The sequence below is a fragment of the Falco biarmicus genome, chromosome 2 (assembly GCF_023638135.1).
Source record: "Falco biarmicus isolate bFalBia1 chromosome 2, bFalBia1.pri, whole genome shotgun sequence".
Lineage (NCBI taxonomy): Eukaryota > Metazoa > Chordata > Aves > Falconiformes > Falconidae > Falco > Falco biarmicus.
Genome location: NC_079289.1, coordinates 11,946,481 through 11,972,425, shown reverse-complemented (window position 1 = coordinate 11,972,425; position 25,945 = coordinate 11,946,481). Strand labels below are relative to the sequence as shown.

Here is a 25,945-nt window from a genome sequence, read left to right as displayed (position 1 = left end):
TTTTAAATTACTACTTCCAAAGGTATTTCCCTACTTTTTTTTTTTTCTAAAATTTACTGGCTGAAGCATATATTTGTGGTTTAGTAACTTCTGTGCTCTACAGCTATCTGTTGCACTAGTCAGTGTTAACTCTGAATGGGTTATTCATTGCTTTGAGACAGGGTTATAAATAGTGATGTCTGTGTGAAAAAAATCCATCATCTACACTGATGCACATTGTTTTTTGGCCTAAAATTATTCTATGATTACAGTGCATGGCACATTTTTAAAATCCCATGAATTGTGATTTATCTTCCTCTTTGGGGAATGTGGGAAATACATTACAAGCCTCTGACACAACTCACAGCCAGGAATGTCAAAGTTTTAAACTCGCCTAGGCCTTTAGATTCTGTTCATGGAGGCTTTATTAAAGGGTTAATACATTATTAATCATTACAAATATATTACAGTTGTAAATCAAGCACAGGCTCATCAAAAGTGTTTATAACCTGTGGTCACAAGACAAGCTGTTCACCTACTGGAGTCACAACAAAAAAAATCCATATTGGCTGAAATAACCATTTATTAGGACATATATTACACACTAGGACATCTTATTACACATTTACAGCCCTCCTTTGCAGGCAGCTTTGACTGAGATTTAGTTTTTGAAGTCTGAACTTTCTTGGAAACAATTTCTGTGAAACTTTTTGTAAGGCAATACTCAGTGTCAGTACTAGATCCCAGAACGTGGTGGTCATCAAGCAGTTGTGTTGGTTGTACAGCAACTGAGTTTTCTAGCAAACACACAGTAATATTGCCAGTGAGACAAGATCAAATCTAAAGGAAAGTTGGTGGCATGTTCCAAAGTGTAACAACTGGAAAAGGACTTTTTTTCTCCTTTGCTCTCCTATTACCAGATTGGTTTGTTATGTATAAATTATTATCTAATGCTGCTGAATATACAAAAGTCTTGCGCTCACCTGGATATTTATTGCTTCTTGGTGAATATCAATCTACTGTTGTATGTTTAATTATGCATTAAGACATTAGTGTTTTCATTGATTGTTATTCAAATCAAAAGAATGTTACACTAAAATTTTCCTTTTTAGTATAGTCTGCTTTAAGCATAATTATTACTCCTTAAGTTACATTGTAATCTTTAATATAATTAGACCCTTCCATATCTTCATTTAAGCATCTATTTGATCTTTGATATTATTTATAGGGTAACAGCCACTAGCAGGGACAGATTTCAATTATTCTTTACTCAAAAAGGTTTGAAATTGTGTGAATTGGGAAGTGATCTGCAAAGGTATTTAGGTTAGATGCTACTTTTCTAATAGGTAAAGAAATTCAATATTGAAAACCAACCAAACAGCTTTTTTCCACATTACATGCTCAGGTCTTTTGAACCCCATATGGTTCTGTACGTTCTTGATATTTGTGAAAATATATCAAGAAGTTTGGAGAGGTTTTTTTTTTTAATACAGCAGAGAAACAAAGAAGTTCAGGAACTGGGCAAGGCTTTTCTGGATCAGTCGCTCCAGGTTCTCATGGTACAGGAAGCGATCATACATCACCCTTTTTATTACCAGCAGTAATGGTTTTCCTTCCCTTCCCTTATTAGTCCTCTGAAGCTTCTTCCAACCTCAGTCAGAGTTCAAAAACATTCTTCCAATCTGAAGACTAAAACTTATTCATAACCAGTTATAGCTACATGTTGTTTCTTTACCTGAAGTATTTCTTCTGCTCGCTGTTGATCTTCTAAGCCAGCTGTGTCTCAAGTCTTGTTTTATGAAGCTAAGCATTCCCAGCTCTGAGCTTTCCTCCCAAAACAGGTTTTCTCTTCCTCTGACTGAAATAATCACCCGTCAAAGCACCTGTTTCAGCTGAATTTATCCTCCTTGGCCTGGGGCGGGGGAAGCTGCACACAGGGTTTTAGATCAGAGCTCACTGTGATTTCTGCAGTGTCATTAACACCTTTCTTTCCTCGCTGCCCGCTTCACCAATGCTAAAGCTGAACAACACTGGGAGAGCAAAACCTGACAAGCTGAGTTTGCCTGTGACAAGGCAAAGGCAAGGACTCTTGACAGGAGCTTTTTCATCAATCCACATTACATGGACGTGGGTTCCTCCGCTGCAGACAGGACTAATTCTGCTCACAGAGACCCCTTCCTAATGATAAGTCATCTTTTGGAGATAGATTTTTCCACCTTGTTTTCTGAAGCAAATAATGCCAGGCACCACAGTGTGGACACTCAGGTACTAAGAGGCAGTTTGTTTTGAGACCCGCGATGGGGACTGGTCCATCTGCATTTTGCTTTCTCTCTGACTCTGGTTTGGCAGGTGTCCCAGTAATTCTCCAGGGAATCACACAGCCTTATCCATGGAGAAGCATAAAGCTGAATGGGAGTGGGGAATGATAGCACTTCAGCACAACTTCCCAGCTTTTTCTCATCTCCCTGTGCCACATGCAGAAATAAAGACCCTCAAGTTACTTGTTGGTGAGTAAGCAGAGCTGCTCTTACAACACATTGCAAACATCCTCACAAACCATGATAAATCCTGATGCTTACTGCTCCACACACTACATAACATCTGTACAAAATAGAATAAAGATTCTTAATCTACCTCTGGTGTTTTGTGCAGTTTAGTCACTTAATTAGGGTTTGAAAGAACTTCTCTTGGGGAGTTAGAAGTACTGAATAGTGTACGGAAAGGTGCAATCCTAAACTATCAGTCAGATGCAGGCTCTGAGCTTGGCTGCTAGAACAGCTCTAGAATAAAATGCCAATAGACTTTCTACCTCCCCGGTTTCTCTGTGTGACCTGTAAATGGGTGGTAAAGACAGCAATAGAGACACCACTGCCTAATGCACAGCAAAATCCAGACTCTACCCCTGCTATCTCAGGGAGCGACCACTACAACAGAGCATGGCAAACTGAGGGTTATTCTGAATAATGGCAAGTGCTAGTTCTTATCCCAGGGCTTTGCTAGGTTGTTTTCTCAGAGACAGGCAGGATCTAGGGCCCACTGTCTTACAAAATTACATCTTTCAGACCTTTCAAAACATTACACATGGCAGTCAGGCCCTATATTTTTAAGTCTTTCTTTGCCAAGTATGTAATTTTCTTGTCAGATCAGAGTCTTCTTCATATACATACACAGAGAGAGAGAAATCTGCTGTAGATTCTTTCTGGGGAAAAAAAAAAAAAAAGCTTTTATTTTCTTTTTGGGAATAGCCTAAATAGCCTAAACACTTTGATTTATCACTCACTTATTGCTGCGTGGGAGGTATTAATTATCTACCAATTCCAGCTTATAGGGGTGAAAAGTTTTTGAAGTTGCTTTATAGCGACAGAGACATGAGAAACACCTAAGTTACAGCTAGGAAGTTTTGGAGACTACATATCTTTTATTCAGCTATTACAGGGCTTTTATGTCTAACACTTTGAATCATTTCTGGGTAGATTAAATAGCAAAGCTCCGATTAAACAAAATAGAGACAATCCTCTGCTCATGCAAAGTCCTGTACAGAGTAACAGGAGCAAGAGAAATTACAGGAATTATTCTGGTTGGAGAAAAATACTGCAAAGAATGTCTATCAGCCTAATTTCTTATGGAAATGAATTTCTCAGCTGGATTCCTCCAGTTGAGGATTGTTTATCTTTCCTCATTCACACTTCTATTGATCTTTAAAATGAAACAAACTCTTTTTCTTTCAACTTTCAGAAACAAAATATGTTAGAAGTTTTTGCAGTTCGGATACTATTTTCTCTCTCCTCTTCTCCACTTCTGGTATTAGATGTAATAGAAAGAAAAATCTTAACAGTTTTCAGTTTTATTTTTTGCACTTTTTAAATTGAAAAAGAATAAAGCAGCTTGGCAAGAGGGAACTGAAACTCAGAAAGTACAGAGAAGATAAAGTTACAGAAAGGAAAAAGATAAAAAGCAGAAAAAAATATGAAAAAATCCTGGTCAGCTTTATTCCACTGAATCTTTTGACCAACAAAACAAACCAAAAATATTCTCTTTCCCCACCTTTCCATGAGCTAAAAAGTTGGAGAAGAGAGGGCGGGGGGAGGAAATAAAAATGCCGATCAATTCAACAAATATATGTTTGGAAACCAAACATCAAATAAAAATAATGTATTTCCAAGAATATCTAGGTCTCACTTATGTCATTGTAAGTCAGAAGTTGTTTAACTGAGATAATTTACACTGGCATAAAGTTTTTGTAGCACAGTTAAATTTGGCTTCCTTCATAGGTATTTGTCCTATCCTCATTGTCTGGATTTTCAGCTAGGAATTAAATTTTAGTAGTCTGCTCAGTGTAAAAATTGAAAGTCTCAGTGTGCATCTATCAGTCTCCTTTCCACCCGCTCCAGGTTCTAGAATTTTTTTCTTGCAGGAGTGATATAAGGTGTCTCCAATCAATGTGCAACAAACACAGCTGAGAAGGAATCTTTGTCCTAGCTTTAGTTAGAGAGCAAGAATCCCTCTGCTGGTGTCTGCCACTTTCAAAGCTGGAATATCCTCTGGACCTCCAGCTGCAATGGTGGAGAGCAAGACAGCCATAGAATAAGATCGTTTACTGCTAGAATAAAAGACCTACATATGTCTAAAGATGCTCTGATAAAATTGTTCTCAGGTAATTCCAATCACCTATATTTTTAGACCATTATTAGCTTTTAAGTCTTAATTGGTGCTGGATGTGTCCATCACGTTACCTGTTATATCATCTAGCTGACGATTTAAAAGCAATATAATGGGGCACAAAAGCCTAAAATTAAAGACTACTTAATGGTACTTAATGTATTGATCTAAAAATAAGAAACCACAAGGAAGAAATAATACTAGCTGGGCTAGCTCATAAAGGAGCCGTACCATTGACCAAAGATGTGTCTAAAAAATTGCTGTACTTTTACAAATGGACCAAAGCAGCAGCTGGTGTAAATTAGTACAGGTCCAGTTACCTCAGTAGAATGAATGTAGCATTGGCACAGAATCTGACACTCTAAATTTCACTGAAAGCAAGATGAGAGGTGATTGCTACCTAGCTTTCTGCTGAAACTTATTCATAAATGACAGATTAAATCAGTAAAAATAAAGGATGCTAATTATAAAAATGTGCTATTTATATTACGTAGCTCTACTTCTGGGCTTACAGCTGGGTAAGGCTGTTGCTCTCCAAACATAACTAAAAAAATTCTCATTGATCTAGAGAGCTTCACCACCTAAACAAGGACTAAGTTTGAAAATAAAAGTAGTTAAACTGTACAAAACTCCAAAACTGAAGATGCAACCTTAACTTAGCAGTTTTATCGTGCTTTATGATTCAATTATACATCTTCCTCCTGCAGGTTTTTGTCAAATTTTGGTACTAACTAGAGTACACTTCAAATGTGTCCCCAGGCTGTGAAGAGGGCTGCAGACCTGAGGCCCCTGTCTCACTGCCATCCAGACTGCACGGTGAGGTCACGTTTACACAATTAAATGAGTGTGATCCTTGGCCCCTGGGCCAATCCATATAGCTGAAGGCAAGATGCCAATCTGCATCCACACTGCCTTGCCCTTGGGTCTCCCCTGGATGCCGTTTGGTGCCCCTGCAGCCCCGCAATAAGGTTACTCTTCCACATATTCACATTTTGGGGTGTCTGTAATATGAGCCGATTCTGAGCCTGCTGGTGTGTTGTCTTCATAGCGTGAAACTGCAGGTACATGTTGCCAGGCCTAACACGGCATGAGGGCACTTGGGAGGTGTTTGGTCTTTCTGCAACAGCCCTGGAGGAACAAGGCAAAAAATGGTGTAGTCTCTCACCCATACTGTATTTTGGGAGCCATCCTGGGAGTGAGCTTTTCCCCAGGTCATACTTGGGTATTGCCTTGTAAAGAGCTAGCTGAGATTTTTCCAAATGTTTTTGGCAGACCAGAATTAGCTTCATAATCAGAACCACATCATGGAAAGCTGCAAGCTCCAGGAAAGTAATGAAAATCAGGTTTCAAAAAAATCTCGGCACTTGAAATGCACCCAAAAATATCTGACCATGTACTTGGGGCCTCAATGGAAGCTAAGGTATTTTGAAAGTCTGGTCTTGTGTAAGATGACATACAAGTACAAAGTGTTGAAAACACTAGTTGGGGGTGTGTACCCAGTGTGGCCACTCTGACACCCAAATACATGTTTCATGGGAATTCCAAAGCTCCGTTCCTCAAATCACATCAGTATCTATCTGCTTCCTCTACCTTTTGTTATTCCAGACACTGGTTACTGAAACCCAGGAAATGGTTATTGATCCTGTGAGATTCAGGTCCCACTATAGTCTAACGAAAACTGATTTTAAAATTGCCATTAAGATTGAAATTGGTATTTTGAACTGTGATGGTTCCAGCCTTAAAATGAAGTTTCTTCAACAGTTTTGTTAGGACAATAAATGAGGGAGAGACAACTGTTATAATTAAAAAGACACAGTCACTGTATGTCAGATGAGTCTCATTATTATCAATCTTAGTTCTAACTTCACATTTTCATCTGGAAATATTGCAGCTTTTTTTGTTGTATTTGTCTTCTATTGATTACCTAGTCCAGTAATTTTGTCTGGTCCAGGCAAATTCACACAGAAAAATATTACTTCATCTACTTCCTTTCCTAATGCCAATTCCACAGTTAATCAGATGGGCAATTCCTTTCCCCACAAATGTGCAAGATAATCCTGATTCAGAACTAGTATCAGGAGATTTTTAACAGAAAAGGAAACATAAAACCCGGACTGTTTGCCAGGGTAATTAGGAAAATTTGAAGGCTAACAATTTTAAAGAAAAAAGATTTAAAGAATAAAACCTTGCCACTGTACTGAAATACTTCAGTTCTTAAAATTCCGATGGATAGTGTCAACTTAACTTAGGAATGCTCTTTGTTGTTTGCCTGGCCCCAGTACCGCAAGGCTTCAAATAACCTGCCAAAATCCAGTCTCTGAGTGAGAAATGTCCCCTCGTTGGGCACTGCCAAAGTACTGGTATCTGCTTGTGGCTGTCCACTCCCGGCTGACGTGCTGCTGAAGCAGCAGCAGTAGGCTCAGCTAGCCTAGCCCAAGTGAAAAAGTGCAACTGCAGCAAAATTTCCTTCACTTTTTGCGCTATGCAGAGTTTCACTGCTGCATAACCTACAACTATTCCAGGTTCAAACAGACTTAACTTGTTCAGAAGCGTAATTCTAAAAATCTCTTTTAAAGGATCGTTACATGCCTGAAAACACAAACAGCTATTTGGATTTTCAGCTGCTCTTAGATGCCTCATACCTGTTTAACTCCATGACAGTTGCAAATAGCAAGATAATATAGGTATAGATACAAAGCAGATAGCATATGTTATGCCTTATACAGTATATATTATATGTAATATAGAATATAGCCCATATATAGTATATATAGCATATAGTATATAGCCCATGTATACTACATATATGTACTATAGTATCCATTATGTACTATATAGTATATATATAATACAGCATAGAGTATATAGCACATACATAGTATACATTATATGGAATATGGAATATAGCACATATATAGTATATATATAGAATATAGTATATAGCCCATGTATACTACATATACGTACTATAGTATCCATTATGTACTATATAGTATATATATAAAATACAGCATATAGTATATAGCACATACATAGTATGTACTTTACACCTATAAATACATGCTATATGTGTACTTGTATTAAAAATAAGGGAATGGCTGCTATGAAAAGAAGTAATAAAATTGCATTTGAGCATTGCAGATTCAGACTGAAGGTAAGGAACATTCTAGTGCTCAGGATGGTAAAGCACTGGAATATACCGGGCTGGCAAACTTCCTTCCCTCAAAGTCTGTAAGAACAAGTTAGGAGAACCCCAGGACCATCTTCCAACTGGATGATCCTGTGTTACTATAAATAGATGCTTTTGCTTTTATGATGCCAAATTACATACAAATATTTGTCAATTTACTGGAAAATGTACTTCTAAATGACAAGTGTATTGAAACAGAAAATGTGCCAAAAATATTCAGATAAGCAAAAATGTTGTCTGAAATAACCCAGCAGTCTCTGATTCAAACTTAAATTTACATTGTTTTGAGAATTTTTGAATACCTAATAAGAATAATCTATTAGTGTTTATTACTGAAGGAATATGTTATTTATGCTTGTCATTGTTATAGATGGATTTTCAACATAAGACAGTGAATAATTACACAAATGCTAACTATTTTAGGAATATTAGGTATTTTGGGGGGGGGTTTGCATGTGTGAATGATTAACCTTATGTAAGGCTACTCTTAGATTTGTTCTCTTGGGCTGGCGATCAAGCCATTGGCTTGACTGGCTTACTTGGACTATAGTCAGGGATAACAAAGCAGTAGGAAGGATGAGGGTGGATGATTCTTGTGTGCATGTCCATGTACGATGTACAATCTGTCAGGCTGAGGCCCTTCCCTTGTCCTCTGTAGAAGACAAAAGACCAATTCACAAATACTCCCTGCCTGGTTATTTTCACTTTGATCCTAACATGATGCTTTACTCCACAAAGCTGTGGGGCCATGTGATATATTCTGGCAAGGAGCATGTGCTAACCCTACAGATTAACTCCAGGAGGTCTCCAGCAGCCCTTCTCCGATATATGCAGAATTCATCATCATCATTTGGGCTGTCCTCTTGGCTTCTACCAGCTTATGCCACACGAAAGGAGCTATGCCTTCTGGGCATCAGACTTCTCAGCTGTGTTAATTAAACGCTACAGGCTAACCTATGTCAATATAATTTTTTCATATCCCATTCTAAATACGGTCATTAAATAGAAGGCAAAAAAAGATTATTTTTTTTTTCTGAAGGGGGTCAATTATTGAAATAATTTGAGCATGGTCCCCAAGAATAGCTGGGAAGAAAACGATATTGACATTATTGGCAGATTTCCATCATTCGTCTGTATTAGCCACTTGTCAGCTTTTGTCAGCATGATTTTATTTTTGTCCGTTTTTTCCTTATAGATATCGGAATTTCTTACAGCCTGTTAGGCTACTATGAGATATATTTAGAAACACAGTTAGTGATTCTAAACTATTCCTCTGTCCTCAGGTAAACTCCATTGAAATTGTTTCAGATTTAGGTCTGTGCAGCAAAATAATGAGGCTTATCACATGAGGGAAAACATTTTGTGCAAATAAACAGAAATTAAAATATAGTCAGTGAAGACTGCATTCTTCCTGGGCACAGAGAGACAAAGGATTGCGTGGCCAGTGTGGTAATAAATGCATTGCTTTGCAGAAAGGAGGCAAGAACCAAACGGAACTAAACTGCAAAACCTACATGAGAACTTGCTTACCATTCCATGTGAGTCTGGATGATTGCATTTTAAAAATAATTTTTGTCTAAATAGCTTCTCACCTGACTTTTGAGCAGTATTTGGACTATTTCTAACTTAGAAGGAGTTTTCAAATGTAATACTGAGGACTGAATAGTGCAGCAGCCACTGCCTGACTCCTCTGTTGTCACTACTCTCTGACTTGTTCCCTGTGCCCCCTTCAACTCCAGGCTAAGTCACAGTACGGCGACAAGAGCCCAGGTTATCATGACCTATCTACTGCAGACCTTCTGTTGGTGGAAGACCAGTTCACTGAGCATTAAATAACATAATCTGTCATAAACACAGGATATATTTGACCCATTTAATTCAGAATGATGGTTCCCACTGTTGAGAGTAGAACTGGATGGTTTATCTTCCATCTCTAGGAAGTGTGTGATAGACCCACCAGGGAAATATTTCTCCAGATTTACCATGCTTACAGTTCCTGAAGATGTTCTTTTCTTCATACCAGGTTGGAAAGGCAGAAGAGGCTCCCTTCTGGGACAAGTGGGGAGACATTTGTAAGAAAGACAGCATGGGAGCTACTTCTTCCATCACAGTGGAGAGACACATGAAACACTTGTGATGGCCTTAGATTGGAGAGATCAAAGTGGAACCAGGTACACACACATTTGCAAACACACATATACATACATCTTGCGTACCGTACAAAATCTCTCACAGGACATACTGTCTGCAAACTCAAATTTTAAAGATAACTGAAGGAAAATATTGTTTTGAAATAGAAGGTATAACATGACTTAAATCATAGGATCATAGAATGGTTTGGGTTGGAAGGGACCTTTAAAGATCATGTAGTTCCACCTCCCCTGCCATGAGCAGGGACACCTTTCACTAGATCAGATTGCTCAAAGCTCCATCCCTCAGTTGCTTTTCCCAGTCAATTGAGGACAACTATTTTTAGTGAAGCTGACTTTGGATTTGAGGATGTGAAAACTGTAAATTAACTGAAATCACAGAACTACTGACCCTAGCAATTACATGACTGAACACCTTCTCCCAGTGGAAGGGTGTGCACACTGGGAAAGCACCCAGTGGAAAGAAGTCTTTGCCACTGGGAGTGCTATGCTTCCTGCAGCAAGCCCCATTCATCCTCACGGCATTCCTGGCGTCCCTGTCCCTCGGCTCCCTGTGCTGTAGCGTGGGGGTCAGCCAGCACTCCCCTCGGGGCTAGGCTGGCCAGAGCACTGCCTGGGAAATGAAGGTGACCGTAAGGAGTTAACGTGACTCCAGAAGAGCTGAGCAGACTGACGAGGGAGTGTAAATGTTTAGAGGTATATTTGAGGAGCCGATACTTTCTATTGAAAACTACTCTTTAACCATTTTTTTAAATTTAAAAATTAATATTTTTTTATTTGTTTAAAAGACGATCTGTTCCAGTGACAATGCAAAAGGAACAAAGTTAGGATAAACTAAACCTCTGTTTAAAGATCAGATGGGTGACAGGTACTACATGAATGTGCAGTGATGAGATGAATTTGCACTTCTTGCTAGCCATAAATACTAGATTGATAGTTTTAGTATTCCAAATATAAGCCACTCAGAAGCACTTTGCAGGCAGAATTTGAAGACAGGGAATAGTCTGCATAAATTCTTGCCCAGCGCACCTATGCATGTGAAAGGCATGCATAGGCATCCAAACATTACTGTATCTGAGAAAAAAATGTGCAGTAACACAGAATAAAACATCTCTGGAAATCAGAGTCAGGAAAAATTCTTGCCACGCTGCATGCTAAATGCACAATCTTCATGTTTGTGGAGGATATATTTTGAATTAAAGGTCGATTCTGTAATCTTTTGCTGTTGTTTAAAAAACCAGGTTTTCTTCATGAAAAAGCAGGCTTTTTTTTTTTTCAGCACACTTGAGCGTGAAATTGAAGGGGTGTTGTTATATTTCTGTGGATAATGTTGCTTTATCTATTTCTGTTGATTTCATTGATTTAAGTGGTCAATTCCTTTCATTGATTTATTTGATTTTAGGGATCAGATCCTCAGAAAAGCTGAGGATCCTTTTAGATTCCTTTAGCTGAAGATCCTTAAATTGTTGTGCAATGCTTCCAAGCCATCTCACATGGAATAAGATTTTCTTGGTAGCTGGTTTTATAAAGCATTTTTTTTAATAAGAAGAGAATACATTACCCTAAAAAGTGTTGTCCAACCCACCAGAACTCAATTTTTTTCCCTCTCCTTTCCCAACAGTTTAACGAAACACTACTGTAGGAGCTGGAGCAAGCCACACGACCTGCCAAGGTCTGACATTCTTTATCTGTAAAAAAACCACTATCAAAATATCTCAAGAGTGTTGCAGGACTCAGCCTTCCAAGCGCCTGTGAATTGCTGGGAGGCTGTTGCTGAGTGTTACCCACTGGCCTGCTGTTCCTTGAGTTTTGTGTTTCAGGGGTGACAACGCTGATTTACCTCCTGTACTCTGCATTCAGTAAAACGCTAATCAAAGAAATACAGTCTCAGATGGAGATTTTCAATTTCTTTGACTCTTCCCACTTAGCAAAGCAGGACGACACCCCAGGAGGAGTTGGCAGGGGAAGAAATCTCACTAGTTTACAACCAAGCTCAATGAGTTTGCAAATGACATTAAATGGTTAAGTCCGTGCCATGACTGCAGGTAGCCCAGATGTCATGCTGAGTCCCCTCTCCTCTAGTCTGTAAAAACAAAAAAAGAATCAGGGAAAAAAAAGAAACATCTTTTATTGACTCAGGAACAGTTTTGCTAGGGTTCACCACCTGCATTACATTAGTGCTTTGGGATCAACTTCCCTTGATGCTCCTGATACCCCTGCAATCGCACTGGCCAGCTGATAGCAGAACAGGGCCCTTAGCAATCCCGCTACCGCTGTCACCCAATGGTACCACAGAGCAATACTGTTAGCAGCTGTTTTCCTCCACAGGACATTTGCCATTTTGCTCTAATTTGTACAGTTTAACTCCTATAATGGGAGCCATTACAGCATTTCATTAGCACTGTTCCTTAGCCATGAACTCCTCAAGGAGCAGAACATTACCAAGCAGCCGTAGCAGCTAAGACCAAACAGTCCTCTTTTCTTGTTTGGTTATGGCTTCATCCTGTAGGGATTTCACCCATTAGGATATCAGTGAAGAAACTGGACTAGCCATGATTGAGCATTAGTACAAGCAATTAGTAACCACAAAAGAAATCTCTGTCTTTAAATAAATGCAAACACGTCTATTTAACCAAACGTCACTCACGCAAATGCCATCGGAACCTCCAAGTAATGTTCTTCCAGAACGGTACCCAAACATGTGCTTTGGAAGCACTATTGGCTTCTATTAAAACATGTCCTGTTACTATCCTGTCCTGCTGTATCTAAACAATATTTAGGCATGCGCTCTCTGTCTAGGAATATTTAGGCTTTTGTTTTCCTGCTAAGAAGCGCCCCCAGATTTTGTGGCCAGCAATGCACTGGAATAGATAAAGACACTTTTATTGATTATTAAATGGTAAACCAACCAAGTCTGACAAGCCCAACACTGGCTATAAATACTGGTGTATTTATATCTATTCCTGACAACTCACTGCTGAATGGAAACTAATTCCAAGATAAGGCAAGGCCTGAAAGTTTTGGGTTTTTTCAGGAATGCTTAAAATGACCTGGATGGATATGCATGGATGTTGCAAAGGGATCTTTCTGTATGATGGGAGAGAATATTTAGAAGGGATACATCTAATTAGTGCTGTTACTTGCCTACCCATACGTGCTGGTCTGACTGTCCTAAGTTTGAGATGGAGCAGCTCGAGACATAGAGCTGTACAGTTCCTATACGTAGATGTTCTTTGCAGAACGTGTACATCTGAAGTAGGCTTTTTTAAGCATAAGAGAGGCACCAGAAGGGCATGTACATAATTCTTCACACACTGATTACCAGCCCTGTGTTTGCCACAACAGCATTGCAAGCAGCGCAGATGAGAGCTATTTTGCGACAAAGTCCTGTCTTTCATGGATAAATTCTGAACACGAAAGGCACCTGGTTCAGCTCTACAGAGGATTCAGTATTCTGCAGCAGACATCAGACATCAGAATGGTGTTTTATGGCTTTTCTTTCTCAAGGGCTTGCTTACACAGGCTCGTGCTTATAACACACTTGGTGTCTATGTAGAAATCTTGAGCTCACTTAAACTTGATTTCCAGAGTTTAACCTCAGGCTGTGAAGATGTCGGGCCAGCGCTCAGGAACAGAGTTCTGGTTTCATGTATATGAAAATATGAATATAAAAAATAGCTGATGCTCAGGTTCTGAGCAGAAACAGCAGTTAATGATGCTGAGTTTACATAAAAATCAGTTCTGAAAACCATGCTTCCATAAGGAATGTATTTCACTATATTACCCAAACTCCGGATTACTTGAAATGCCACCAAGTCTCAGCTTTTAGATGTTTCCACATTTCTGCTTTCTTCTCAGTCTGCTAATCTGTAGCTTTAACATCTAACGGTGTGGGGTTTTTTCTTTTTTCTTCTTACTTATGCAAAGTGGAACCTAAAAACATGAAAATGTATCTACTTCCCCAAATCCCCTCAATGGGCCTATGAGCATCTCACTATTAATGCCAAAATATGGTCTCCTGTGTCCACTTACCACTGCTTCCCAAGAGTGTAATGTGAATTGAGCAAATATGCAACCAAGACAAAGACAAAGGAATACCTTTACAGAGATAAAAGGAGTTTAAAAGTATTTGGAGCTAATTGCTTAGAGGCAGTTAGAAAGGTTAATAAAGTATAAGATAGCGATATATTTCCTCCTTCTCAGGGGAAACAGTGCTGCTTATCTGTATTTACACTACAGTACACATTAACACAAAACCATTATCATCACTTGAAAATCACGTACCATTTAGACGGGCTTCAACACATAACAAGTTGTATCGTTTGGATATAAACTCAATGGGCTTGACATATGGAAATGAACTTGATAGGTCTACGCTGTCTTTGTGTAGACATCACACTAAAGGCCATCATTGCTGAAATCTGCAAGGATCTTTTTTGTTTTCCAATCAATCTCAACACAAAACTACTAGCAGAGATAAAGAGACAGCTGGCGCTTTGCTGCCAGTAATGCTTCAATCTCTTCTCTTAGTCACAGCACCAGTTACACCATGGCCACCGCTGCCGCACGGTGTCTCAAGGAGCTCAGTTTCTAGAAGAACTGCTGATTTCAGTGGAAAACAGAAAGCAACCCATGGTGATTCTTAACATGCTTTAAAATGTTTTCCTAAACAACATCTCCTGAGACCTAGCTCTGGCCTTCTGCTACTACAGGGGTTAGAGATTTGCACATACATTGTTCATTAGTGCAATTGAATTCAACGATTTTGGGGCTTTAAGGATGTTTTGTCTGGGGACTCTGCCTGGAGTGTCATTTATTAAACAAATCTGGTTGGCATTTATGACGATAGTATGTTATTTTCCCAAACTTGCTTGATTACACTTCTGCCTTGGATCGGCTATGATAATATTTATTCCAATGGGATCTTATTAGTTGCAATGCAAGAAAATTATTGCTAAATTAACTGGCTCAAAATATTAGTTCTGCATATATTTACTTATAAAGCTATTTGTAAAAATTGTTGGGCTCAAGTAAGTATAACATACTTCAATAATGAAGTGATATGTTCATATTAGTACATCAGTCTTTTGGATCTGTCACTATTTAAGGCCTGAAACTAAACTTGATGAAGCTGTACAAAAGTTTCCATTAATTTTGGCAGACTTTGGATTGGACTGCTTATGGTGAAGCTCCTTTAGATTGTTAGATGTGAAAGAGAATAGGGTTGTAAAAGAAACTAAGAGTCAGTTTTGTCCATTTGCAAAGCTGCCATTTAACTTTCAAAACAGAAATAGATCAAGTAAGATTTGCAAAATGAAAAAAAAAAAGGCTGGTTTTGAAATTAAATTTAACAAGGTAACTTAGGAAGTTTTAGAAATTTTAGCATATAATTTCCAGTACTTTCTTTCCAGGCTGATTGTACTTCAGATAGTACCTTTTAAATCAAGATACTTGGTGCACTAAAGGGCAAGTAGTTAGAGGACTCTACATTTCCAACTTTTTGTGCATTCACTTATAATCATCCAATATTAATACTTTACACACATACGATACATTAGTCAGTCCTGTAATTCTCTAGGCAAAAAGCATGATTTTCTTTATGCATGATCTTTATTAGGTATGCAACCTAACCAGGACTGGTTAAAAATATTGGACACATTCATTACTTACATCTCTTTGGAACTAAATTAATTAAATTGAACTAAACTGTGGGTTTTATAAAAGCAATGATTCCCTATACTACTGCTCTATAAAGATCCAGAACACTATTCCTTACTGAAGAATACACAATGCCAGGGAATTCTTGTCCTTTATTTAAAGACTAGCAAGACAAATAAGAAATTAAATCTATATTTAATTTTTTTAATTTCCTTGCATTCTCAGGAGAGAGGAGGGTTTTTACACACAACTGCTCCAAACCTGGTAGCAGTTTTGGACTCTGCAAGCTGCTTGCCTCGTAAAAAAGAACCCGATTTCTGCAACTGATGATGAAAAGAAGCTGTTTACACAAGCTCACCAAACTCTAGAGCTTATGTATGTAGGGGGACATTATTGAAACTTCCAGTCTGCCTCTTTTATTTCCCAGCAGCATGGATGTAGCCAAAGGTAATGCCTGTAGTATCACGCTAAATGCCTTCCCTGGCACTGGGGCAAACTTTCAAACTCTTTCCCTCCAAAATAGAGCAACCGTTTAATTGAGAATAGTGCATGGCCTGTGCCAAGTTTTAAATTATACCCGGGAGTTGTTTAGGAAACTTTGAGCATTAAAATACCCTAGGTTATATCCTAACAATTAAACAGTATAAACAATCATTTGCTTGTGTCTAAGACTGTGGCCTGACATTGTTTCATTTACTGTTACTGCTCATAGGAGTACATGCTGGTAATACAAACTATCTCGGATTATATCAATTTTGAGCCACGCTTAAATGCTGAGTATAATTTAGAAATAGATAGGCCCTATATTGGAATAAACCCCAAAGGAGATATTTCCTATTTAATATCTAGAAATGCCTATTGATTAGCTATACATGTCAGCGTCAGCATATTCTCACATGGGATAACTCCCTGCTTTGTATTCTGCCTGCTCCACTCCTCATCAGGGTGAGTGATTAATATTTATAGATGTCCAATAAAAGTTATGTTCGGTGGGTAGTTATCCCAAATGGATGAGAAACCAGCTGAACCAAGGCAGCCAGAACAACCCCCCTGGTACCCCAGGCACCTCCCCAGATCCCATTATCCCCTAGCAGCGTCTCTGCTTTGCCCTCCCTTTCCCACATACAGCACTTTCTCCTAGATGCTGGCTGTCATTTCTAGCTGCAGCCTTCCCTGTGAACACACGGCTGCTTTTTGGGAGCAGCGAGGAGCTGGGCTGGGCCATTTGGCATCCTTCCCGCAGCTCTGGCAGTGTGATCCACACTCAAGTCTGACTTCAGCCAGTGCGGTTCTTTGGTCAGATGCTGTAGCTACAGACCCTGCCTCCTCCAGAGATGGCTTGTGCAAAACAGGGGAAGCTCAGCTGGTAGCTGGAGAGAAGGAATTGCTTGTTCACTGGAGGTTTTCAGGATGTGACCGGACAGGGTGCTAGCTAATCTCACCGGCTCCCCTTCCCATGAAAGATTGGACCAGATGATCTTTGGAAGTCCCTTCCAGCCTGGGCTGTTCTATGGTTTTGCGGTTGTTGCAGGATGTAAAGTCAAGAGTCTGGGCTCACTTTTGGGATTTTACTGTTGTACTTTCAATCTCTTAGGTTTTGCAGTTTTCCACAGAAGATTTTAACCTTGCATTTTGTGATGAAAAGTAAACTATAAAGTTTTAACAGTGGCAGTGAAACATTTTTTAACACGGCTTCATTGCAGGGCTCAAAATCATGGAAGGAATAGAAGAACTCCACATTCAGATTTATTTTTTTAGTCTCCTAACTCTGAAGTTCCTGTGGAGACTTTTGAAGGAACCGACAGTATTTGAGCAACTGGGTTTACTGATACATGGGGAAGTAATTTAGAAATTCTGAGAATAAGGCTGTTGCCTTACATCATTCTACCGGAGACAGGGTACTTAACTTGTTCAGTACATTAATTTAAAAAGAATCAGAATAAAATATTTGGTGCGTGGATGTAGCCACTAGATGGAAGGCAAGAGCTGGTTAGGAACTGGGGGCATTGGTTGGGGGGGTTCACTTAGGGAGTTCCCATCAGCTGCCACCACCAGCTGTGACACACCACGCTGAAGCTGCACACTGATACATCTGGGACCACTTCTGTAAGTGTACACAAGCAGGTTATTCACTGAACTGGAAAATTTTTTTATGAATTGGTAGTTGTGGTGATGAATTGTTGAGGGAGTGGGATATTTTAAAAATAACTGTTAATTCTCTGCCTCTAAATGGCTTTGCCGTAGGAAATTCTCCACTTTCATCTGCAGCGTTGATGGAAAGGAACATCTTTCACAATATCTCATCTACATGAGGTCTATTAAAAATACAGCTGCCAAAGGCCTTTGTAGGGCAGGAGTGGTATTAGCCTGTGTGTTAGGGGGGTGGAATTCAAGTCCTTACAATGTCACAGATTTTCTGCTTAGCTTTAGGCAAGATGCTTTCTTCCTCTGTATTTCAGTTCTTCAGCTTCTGTTCTTTTTTCCTATTTAAGCAGCATATAATGGAACTTCCTTTCTTCTCCAGTGAAGATTAATACTATGGACTGTGCTATCATAATACCATACAATATAGAAATGTCTTTGAGCATTCAATCCAGCCTGTTGCCTAAAACTATTTGTAAAAATTGTCCAAAGTAAAAAAATAAAGAAATTCAATAATTTTGAACAGGAAGACATAGTGGGTTGAGTAATGAGTGGACTAAGCTGGTGTCCTGGTTTCAGCTGGGATAGAGTTAATTCTCTTCTTAGTAGTTAGTGCAGTGCTGTGTTTTGGCTCTGATGTGAGAACAAGGTTGACAGGACACTGGTGGTTTTAGTTGTTGCTGGGTGATGTTTATACTAAATCAAGGACTTTTCAGTTCCTCGGGCCCTGCCAGCCAGAGGGCTGGGGGGGGGCACGGGAAACTGGGACGGGACACAGCCAGGTCAGCTGACCCAAACTAGCCAAAGGGATATTCCATACCATGTCACAGCACTCTCCAAACTAGCCGGCTGCAACAAGGTCTTTTACCATCACATACCAACATACTCTCCATGCCAGTCCCTCTGCTGCCTTCTTCTAGTCTCTCCTCACCCAGGGCGCGTGCATGCACACATGCTCTCTCTTCCCCGGCTGCTCTCTCTTCAGTGGCTGCCCAACCCCTTAACAGAACCAGCCACAGCTGCACCTTATCCACATCAGCCAACCCACCGCCCCTGAAGCCAGCCCACAGCTGTATATTATCAATGATAATTAACCCAGCTGCATTCCTCTATGATTCCCCCCCTTTTTTTTCTTTTCCTTTTTAACATTTCATACCTTAGGCATTTAACAATCATCATAACCTTTTTACAAATAAACTTTTCATACAGTCTAGACAATTCATCCCCGAACTCTTTTTTTCTTCTTAACATTTCATGCCTTATGTATTTAGCAGTCATCACAACTTTTTCACAAGTAAAGTTCTCATACAGTCCAGACAATTTGTCCCTGAACTCATACACATATCCCTTCCTCTATTTTATCTTTGGCTTTTCAGTTTCTGGGGTCTGATCACCTTTCTTCTCATCTGCTTTCTTGACATCTAGGATATTGTTTTCTTCAGAGTGGGGTTCTGATGAACTTATAGTACCTTGTCCTTTCACCTCTTGGGTCACACTGGACAGTAACCTGAATGAGCTTTCAACAGCAGCAGATCTAGAATACAGCACTAATACGTTAGTCCGTGTTCCAACAAGCTTCTCAACATCCTTGTGGTCACTCATTTCTTCCACGAGTGGAGACACCTTCAATGAGCACATAAACACTGGCAAGAATACCACCAGGCCGAGCAGCAGTAGCAACAGCAGGAGCTGCTCGTGGCACCGTGCTGCTCCTGTGCCTTCCCCTGGCACATCCATCACCGCTGTCTGACCGGACCCACTGCCGCTGCGGGCTGTTGCCACGTCTGGCCATGTACTCCACCACTGTCACCCGTTATCCTCAGTCCCTTAACTCCACGGTAGTCAGGCTTCCTTCTCTTTGATCCCAACGGCTCACCTTTACTGGTGTCTGATCCAGGTCCCGAGGCTCTTCCCACCTACCTCAACGTGATCTGGATCACAGGTTATCCCCGCTATGCTAGGCATCGCCATCACCGTTCAAAACTTTGAACATCCCCCAGCACAGCCATCACTGCTGTCACCGCTCATTACACTGTCTCATAATCTGAAGGGCCTCACATGGGGCACCAAGTGTCGCAGCACTCTCCAAACTATCAGGTTGCAACAAGGTCTTTTTATCACCACATACTAGCATACTCTCCACACCAGTCCCTCTGCTGCCTTCTCCTAGTCTCTTCTCAACTAGGGCACACACATGCTCTCTCTTCCTCGGCTGCTCTCCCTTCATTGGCTCTCAACCCCTTAACAGAACCAGCCACAGCTGCACCTTATCCACATCAGCCAGCCCACCGCCCCTGAAGCCAGCCCACAGCTGTATATTATCAATGATAATTAACCCAGCTTCATTCCTCTACAATATGATGTCATGCTGAGTATATAAACTGGGGGAAGGAGAAGGAGGGTGGGGATGTTTGGTGGTCCTGAGTAATTGTTATATGTGGTGGAGTCCTGCTGTCCTGGGGATGGCTGAACACGTGCCCATGGGAAGTGGTGAATGAATTCCTTGTTTTGCTTGTGTGTGTGGCTTTTGCTTTACTAATTAAATTGTTTTTTTATCTCAGCCCTGGAGTTTTATATTCCTTTCCAATCCTTCTCCCCATTTGTCTGGGTGGGGGGGAGTGAGCAAGCATCTGTGTAGTGCTTGGTTGCTGGTTGGTGTTAAACCATGACAGCTGGTTGTGTAAGAAACTAGGAGTAACAAGGTGAATAAAATAAGGAAAAGGTGGTTTAACTTGAAACCTTTTGCTCAGGTTTTTAATATAGTGACACAGATAGAAAGAAGTATAATTTGGCATCTCTGGTGAATGGCTTCTATAATACCCTGGTGGAGCTTCAAAGTGCATTGCAATAAGAGTGTGCTTTCACATGTATGGTAATGTCACAGACAGACAGGGGGACCAGAAGGAGCCCTGATATCCCTACCTTTGCCAGCTTTAGTAATTCTGGGTATTTGACCTGGAGTTTCTTTTGCCTTTTGTCGTCCCCCCCCGCTTCCCTTTTTTCTATCTTTTATATGTATCTTACCTTTTTCTATCTTTTTTTTTTTTTCCTCCCTTCAGCCAAGAAGCCGTATCCAGTAATTCTGGGCACAGTAACTCTAGGCACTAATGTGCCTGGGTGCAGAGCAGCTAATTGAATCATATTAACATATATATTATTCGATGAAAAAGGTACAAATAAGAATACCAAAACATCAAGGTTCTTGTTGGAGTCTGGCTGCCTGTGCTCAAGGACAGCTTTGATGTGGCCTCGTTGGGTCCCCCTTGCCCTTGGTTTTTGCCCATCCTGACCTGCTGACTTGCTTTGCTGACCTGCTGGCCCTGCTCTGCTCTTCTGGCCAGATGCTGTGGGATGGTGCTGTGTCGGGGCTGGGGGGGCACTGCCCTGTCCCTTGCTGTCACCCATGGCTTCTGCTTCACCTGCCTTCTCCCACCCTTGCCCCACAGCTGCTCCTGCTGCTCCCTCACACTGTATTTTCCATCCTTGCTGCTTCTTTCTCCCTTTGAAGATTTGTATTGCTTTGTCCTCAGGAAAAAAGGACAGCAACATTAACAACCTGAGACCATCTCTGTGAAACTGTCTTTTGTCTGCTCCGTACAAAGGAATATCTAAATGACAGTCAAATGTGGAAAGTTTCCATAAACCCCCTCTCTTTTACAAAAAAGAGAAAGTCATTAAATCATACTGTTAAAATTAAAACTTCATCAATATTTTCACTATTTTTCCTTTACGAAGTTTTAATAATGTTTACCATGAGATGAATCAAGCTCAGATCTCAAATCTTGACTCAGACCTTCATATCATTTAGCCTTGGACTAAGCCTTACCAAGGCCTTTAACTTCTGTACCCATTTGGTCTACCAAAACTACCATAAAACTGATTATTTATCAAAGAAACAGGCCTTTTTGAAGCACTTTTTCATGTCTAAGAAGGTACTTAATCTAGGCACACTGAAAAGATCGGTAATTAAAACATCTTGGATAACTTGCTGAAATTATGCTTTAAATATGACACATGGCAAAGGTGGACTGTACTTTGGAGAAGCAGGAGTACATTCTGGCAGACCAGATACAAACCTGGGCTTCCCAAGTTCAGTTCCCTGGTACAGTCTAGTGCCATCTCCGCTCCAGATATTTTAATGATTGCCCGGGTGCAGTCTTTCGTTACCAGTAAGGGTTAGCATCCCTGGGCTAACCACTGCAACCCCACTGTTCATTACCTGCTGCAGCCCAAATTCAGACGGGTGTGGCTGCAACCCCCAAAGCAGTAATTGCCTGGTCTGACCCTGGAGCTCCAACCTCTAATAATGCCGCAGGGGTTAGAGCTCGATTAATGTTATATGGAGATGTCCCAAAGGAGCTGCTGTCCTCTGCGTTACTTGTGATATCGAGGGAGGGTGAGGCAGCCACTTTTGTTACATGAGCTGTGTTGTCATACGCTGTGCTGCTAACACAGGAGCATTAACCCACCCTGAAAAGCCTTCTGTGTCCTCTGTACAGAGTTTTAAAATCTTAATGGAGGACTACATAGCATTTAAAGCCCGGGTACTCTGACTAAGCGTAGAGATAGCCTCTCCTCTTTCCCTCTAGATTCTTAAACTAGCTTTATTATACAGTGAAGGGAGGATTTGTCCAGGAAGGATTTGTACGGCATCATTTCTTAGCCCAGCAATGTTTAGTCTCCTCCTCTGCTTCTGCTTCTGCCTCTCCTCTCCTATATTAATTGCCTTTCACTAGTGAAATCTCACTTCTGGCTAAGGTGTGACAAACTGCTGCATACCTAGAACACGAATACATAAATGGACCTGGCTCCTTTGCTTTTCTCCACTCTGTTCCCCAAGAAGTTATAGCCTTTCTTCACACAGCCTTGGGATGCTTCCTTGGCCTGGATTATCCCTTAAGAGAAAAAGTGTTGGGCTGAACAGGGTAACATTTACACGAGACGCTATTTGTGAAATGCTATTGAACTGCTACTGATCATAGGGCTGTGGTGTACATAGGGGAAGTTGACCCAGCCTGGGTGAACTGAGCAGAAATCACATCCATGCTTCCCTTAAAGCCTCCCACTGCTGTGCTGCCAGAGCCAGCAACGGGTAACTGGCAGCAGCTAGTACTTTTATTTTCATACCATCTCATTTTGTCTGAACAGGCCAAGGTAAAAATAACTACATCCAGTTTTCACTAGTGGTTTTCACCGAGTCTGGTGCTATGGAGCAAGCTATGACTGAAAAAAAGACATTACGGACACTTTTACTGGGAGTGGCAGGGAGAACTGGGACTCGGGAGATTCTTACCTCTATTTCTGTGTTCATTGGCTACACCAGAGATGGTTAACCTGTAATTCCTGGTATGATCCACAACATTTTTTTTACATAGGAAAGAGGCATCCTGTACAGCAAGAATGTCCTTCCTCTCTCCACCTTGCCCATGCTCTGCTCTTCTTGCAGCTACAGACAAAGGAGATTCTGCAACTTCTTTGCTCCTTCAGGAACCACCCGCTTGCTGACCCGCTCTTCAATGTATCTATACCAGCAAACAAAATCCATACTAGTAACCAAAACAGGGCAGGGTCTTTTTTTTCTGAGCACCAGGTAAGAAAAACTACAGAACTAATAGAATACAGCCCTTATAGCTAAAGTCCATCGCCTTCCAAAATGAGACAGACACATCCAATCTCCTCCTTGGCAATGGTCCACGATCAAACTGTGCTTAAGGAAGTGCAAGCTCAGCTCAGAACCATGTTTCTGTTAAAATTTAATAAAGATAATCACAGAACAGTGGTTGTACCCACCATCTAATAAGCTTACTGGTATAGATACAGTCCAAATGGCTACATAACGGGGCATGTAGCCCACCCACAAACCAGGACTGGAACACGTGCACCAGGCTATCACCCTTCAAATTTTAAAGTCATGATTGCCCCTTGCTAATCTATAGCATTCTCCACCAAAATTTTCCTTAATTAGCACATGAATTGGTGATGTAAATTTGTGGATTTCGAAATAGATATGTATTTTTTTTTTTATTTCCAGACTGTATGTAATCCTTTCATGCAAACTGATAGAGACCTTACTGGAAGCAGCAGTGGCTTCCACCAAGCTGCAGCTCTTTCTTGCCTCAGTCCCTCTTTCTAGTCTCACCTTTGCATAACTGTTAAATGTTTTGTTATTTCAGTGCTGACAAGAAGTTTATTTCAGGCCTTAAGCTGAGACAAGAAGGGGAAGGAATAAAGAAAAGGGTTAGTAAAAAGAAAAAAGATCTGAAGATAATAGTGTCATTTCTTTTTATGCTGCATACAGGACTGTAACTGTAAATGGGTACCAGTAATGCATGAATCACTTTCCGTTCGATTCTCAGAAGTCCAGGGCTAAGTATAATATTCAGCATTAAATGAATATGAATTATTATTTACCTCATTCTAAATATCCAGCACTTGTAAAAGATGGATATGCTCATTATTCTGGAAACTTCTTTGTGAAATAAAGAACAGGATGAACTTCTGTGTAGAAGAGATGTCTTTATAAAGTATTTATAAAGTAAATGCCACTCAAGATAAGTACTCCAGAAAAAGACAACAGTTGTTAGTGCATCCTTTTGTTCTGCTGAATGCTTTATTTATGGGGTTTGGGATACAGAGTTTTATGCAACTGACAATTCAAAAGCAAACATTGCTGTCCACAAAGAATTAGATTAGGGAGAAAAATGTCAGGATGTAGTAAGTTTTATTTCTAATTACAGTGTAGCAATACTTCCCTGTGAATGGAAAACACCATTTCATTGTGTTTACACAAAAAGCTGAAATAATGGCTGCTCGTTTATGACACTGACATTTCACAAATCAAATGGCCTGTGTAGAAAATGAAAAGCTTGTGAATTTCTACAGTTCTCCCTACCCCTCGCCCCTCCTCCACTGTGGTGTGTTAAACTTGGGTGTTCACCGTACGCCCACCAAGACCCTCTACCACCACCCCTGTGTCAGGCACGGGCCGCTGCAACCGGGGCTGCCCGTGGGGCTACTGACCCTGCCCGCAGCCCGGCCCCCCGCGGGGCGCAGCCCCTCAGGCCCAGCCGGCTCCAGCCCCCCCGGGGGCACCGGCCCTGCCCGCAGCCCGGCCCCGGCCCGGGCTCCTCCCCGCGGGGCCACGGGCCCTGCCCGGAGCCGGCTCCAGCGCGGCCCCCGCGGGTCACAGCCCCCCGCGGGCACCCCCTGCCCCGGGCTGCGGGGGGGAGCTGCTCCCCCGCGGGCTCCGTGGGCTGAGGGGCACAGCCTGCCCCGCCGGGGGCTGCCCTGCCCTGCCCTGCCCTGCCCTTCCCCGCGGGCTGCCGGGGAGCCTCTGCTGCGGCGCCCGGAGCCCCCCCGGCCTCCTCCGGCCCGGCCCGGCCCGGCCCTGCCCCGGGGGGCTGCGGGGCTGCTGCTCGCCCCTCCCGGCCCCCCTCGCTGCCGCCGCTGTTCCCCCCCGCGGGGGTTTTTCCCCTTCTCAGCCCCTTCTCCCCGCGGCGCTGCCCCCGCGGCTGCGGGGCTCGGCCTCGGCCAGCGGCGGGCCCGGCCTGGAGCCGGGGGGCAGCGGCTCTGCCGGCCGGGGGGAGCTTCTGGCATCTCCTCATACAAACCATCCCTGCAGCCCCCCACCCCCGCTTCCACGGCCTCGCCACGCAAACCCAGTACATCCACTTTCATTCATCACACTCTGGACACCATTTCTTACATAGCTGGCATGCCGTGCTGGTTTTGCCTGGGATAGTTAATTCTGCCCCCCAGCCTGGAGCAGCCCGTGTCTGAGGACTGCACCCTGTGGAAGGGCCCCACGCTGGGGCAGGTCGTGGAGAATCGTTGGAGAAGCCCGTGCAGGGCTGTCTCCCGTGGGAGGGCCCCGCACCGGGGCAGGGGCAGAGGGCGAGGGGGAAGGAGCAGCAGAGACAGCGGGTGATGCGCTCACCGCAGCCCCGTTCCCCTGGGAAGAAGGGAGGGGTGGGGGGAAAATGCTTTTTAGATTTGGGCTTATATTTCATTATCCTGCTCTGTTTAATTAGCAATAAATTAATTTCCCCAAGTCGAGTCGCTCCATGCCAGTAACTGGTGAGCGATGCCTCCCTGCCCTTATCTGGACCCACAGCCTTTTGTTACGTTCCCTCCCCCTGGCCTAGCTGAGGAGGGCAGTGGCAGAGCG

General features: G+C 41.8%; 1 long non-coding RNA gene across 1 annotated transcript; it reads right to left on the bottom strand.

Annotated features, from left to right (window-relative positions):
* Window positions 1-1,890: 1,890 nt before the first annotated feature.
* LOC130145258 (uncharacterized) lies at window positions 1,891-25,617 on the bottom strand. Its single transcript, XR_008820449.1, has 5 exons — window positions 25,484-25,617; window positions 23,918-23,982; window positions 23,072-23,300; window positions 5,628-5,766; window positions 1,891-3,178 (listed from the first exon to the last, which is right to left on the bottom strand). It is a non-coding gene; the product is annotated as an uncharacterized LOC130145258 (long non-coding RNA).
* Between the last annotated feature and the right edge of the window lie 328 nt (window positions 25,618-25,945).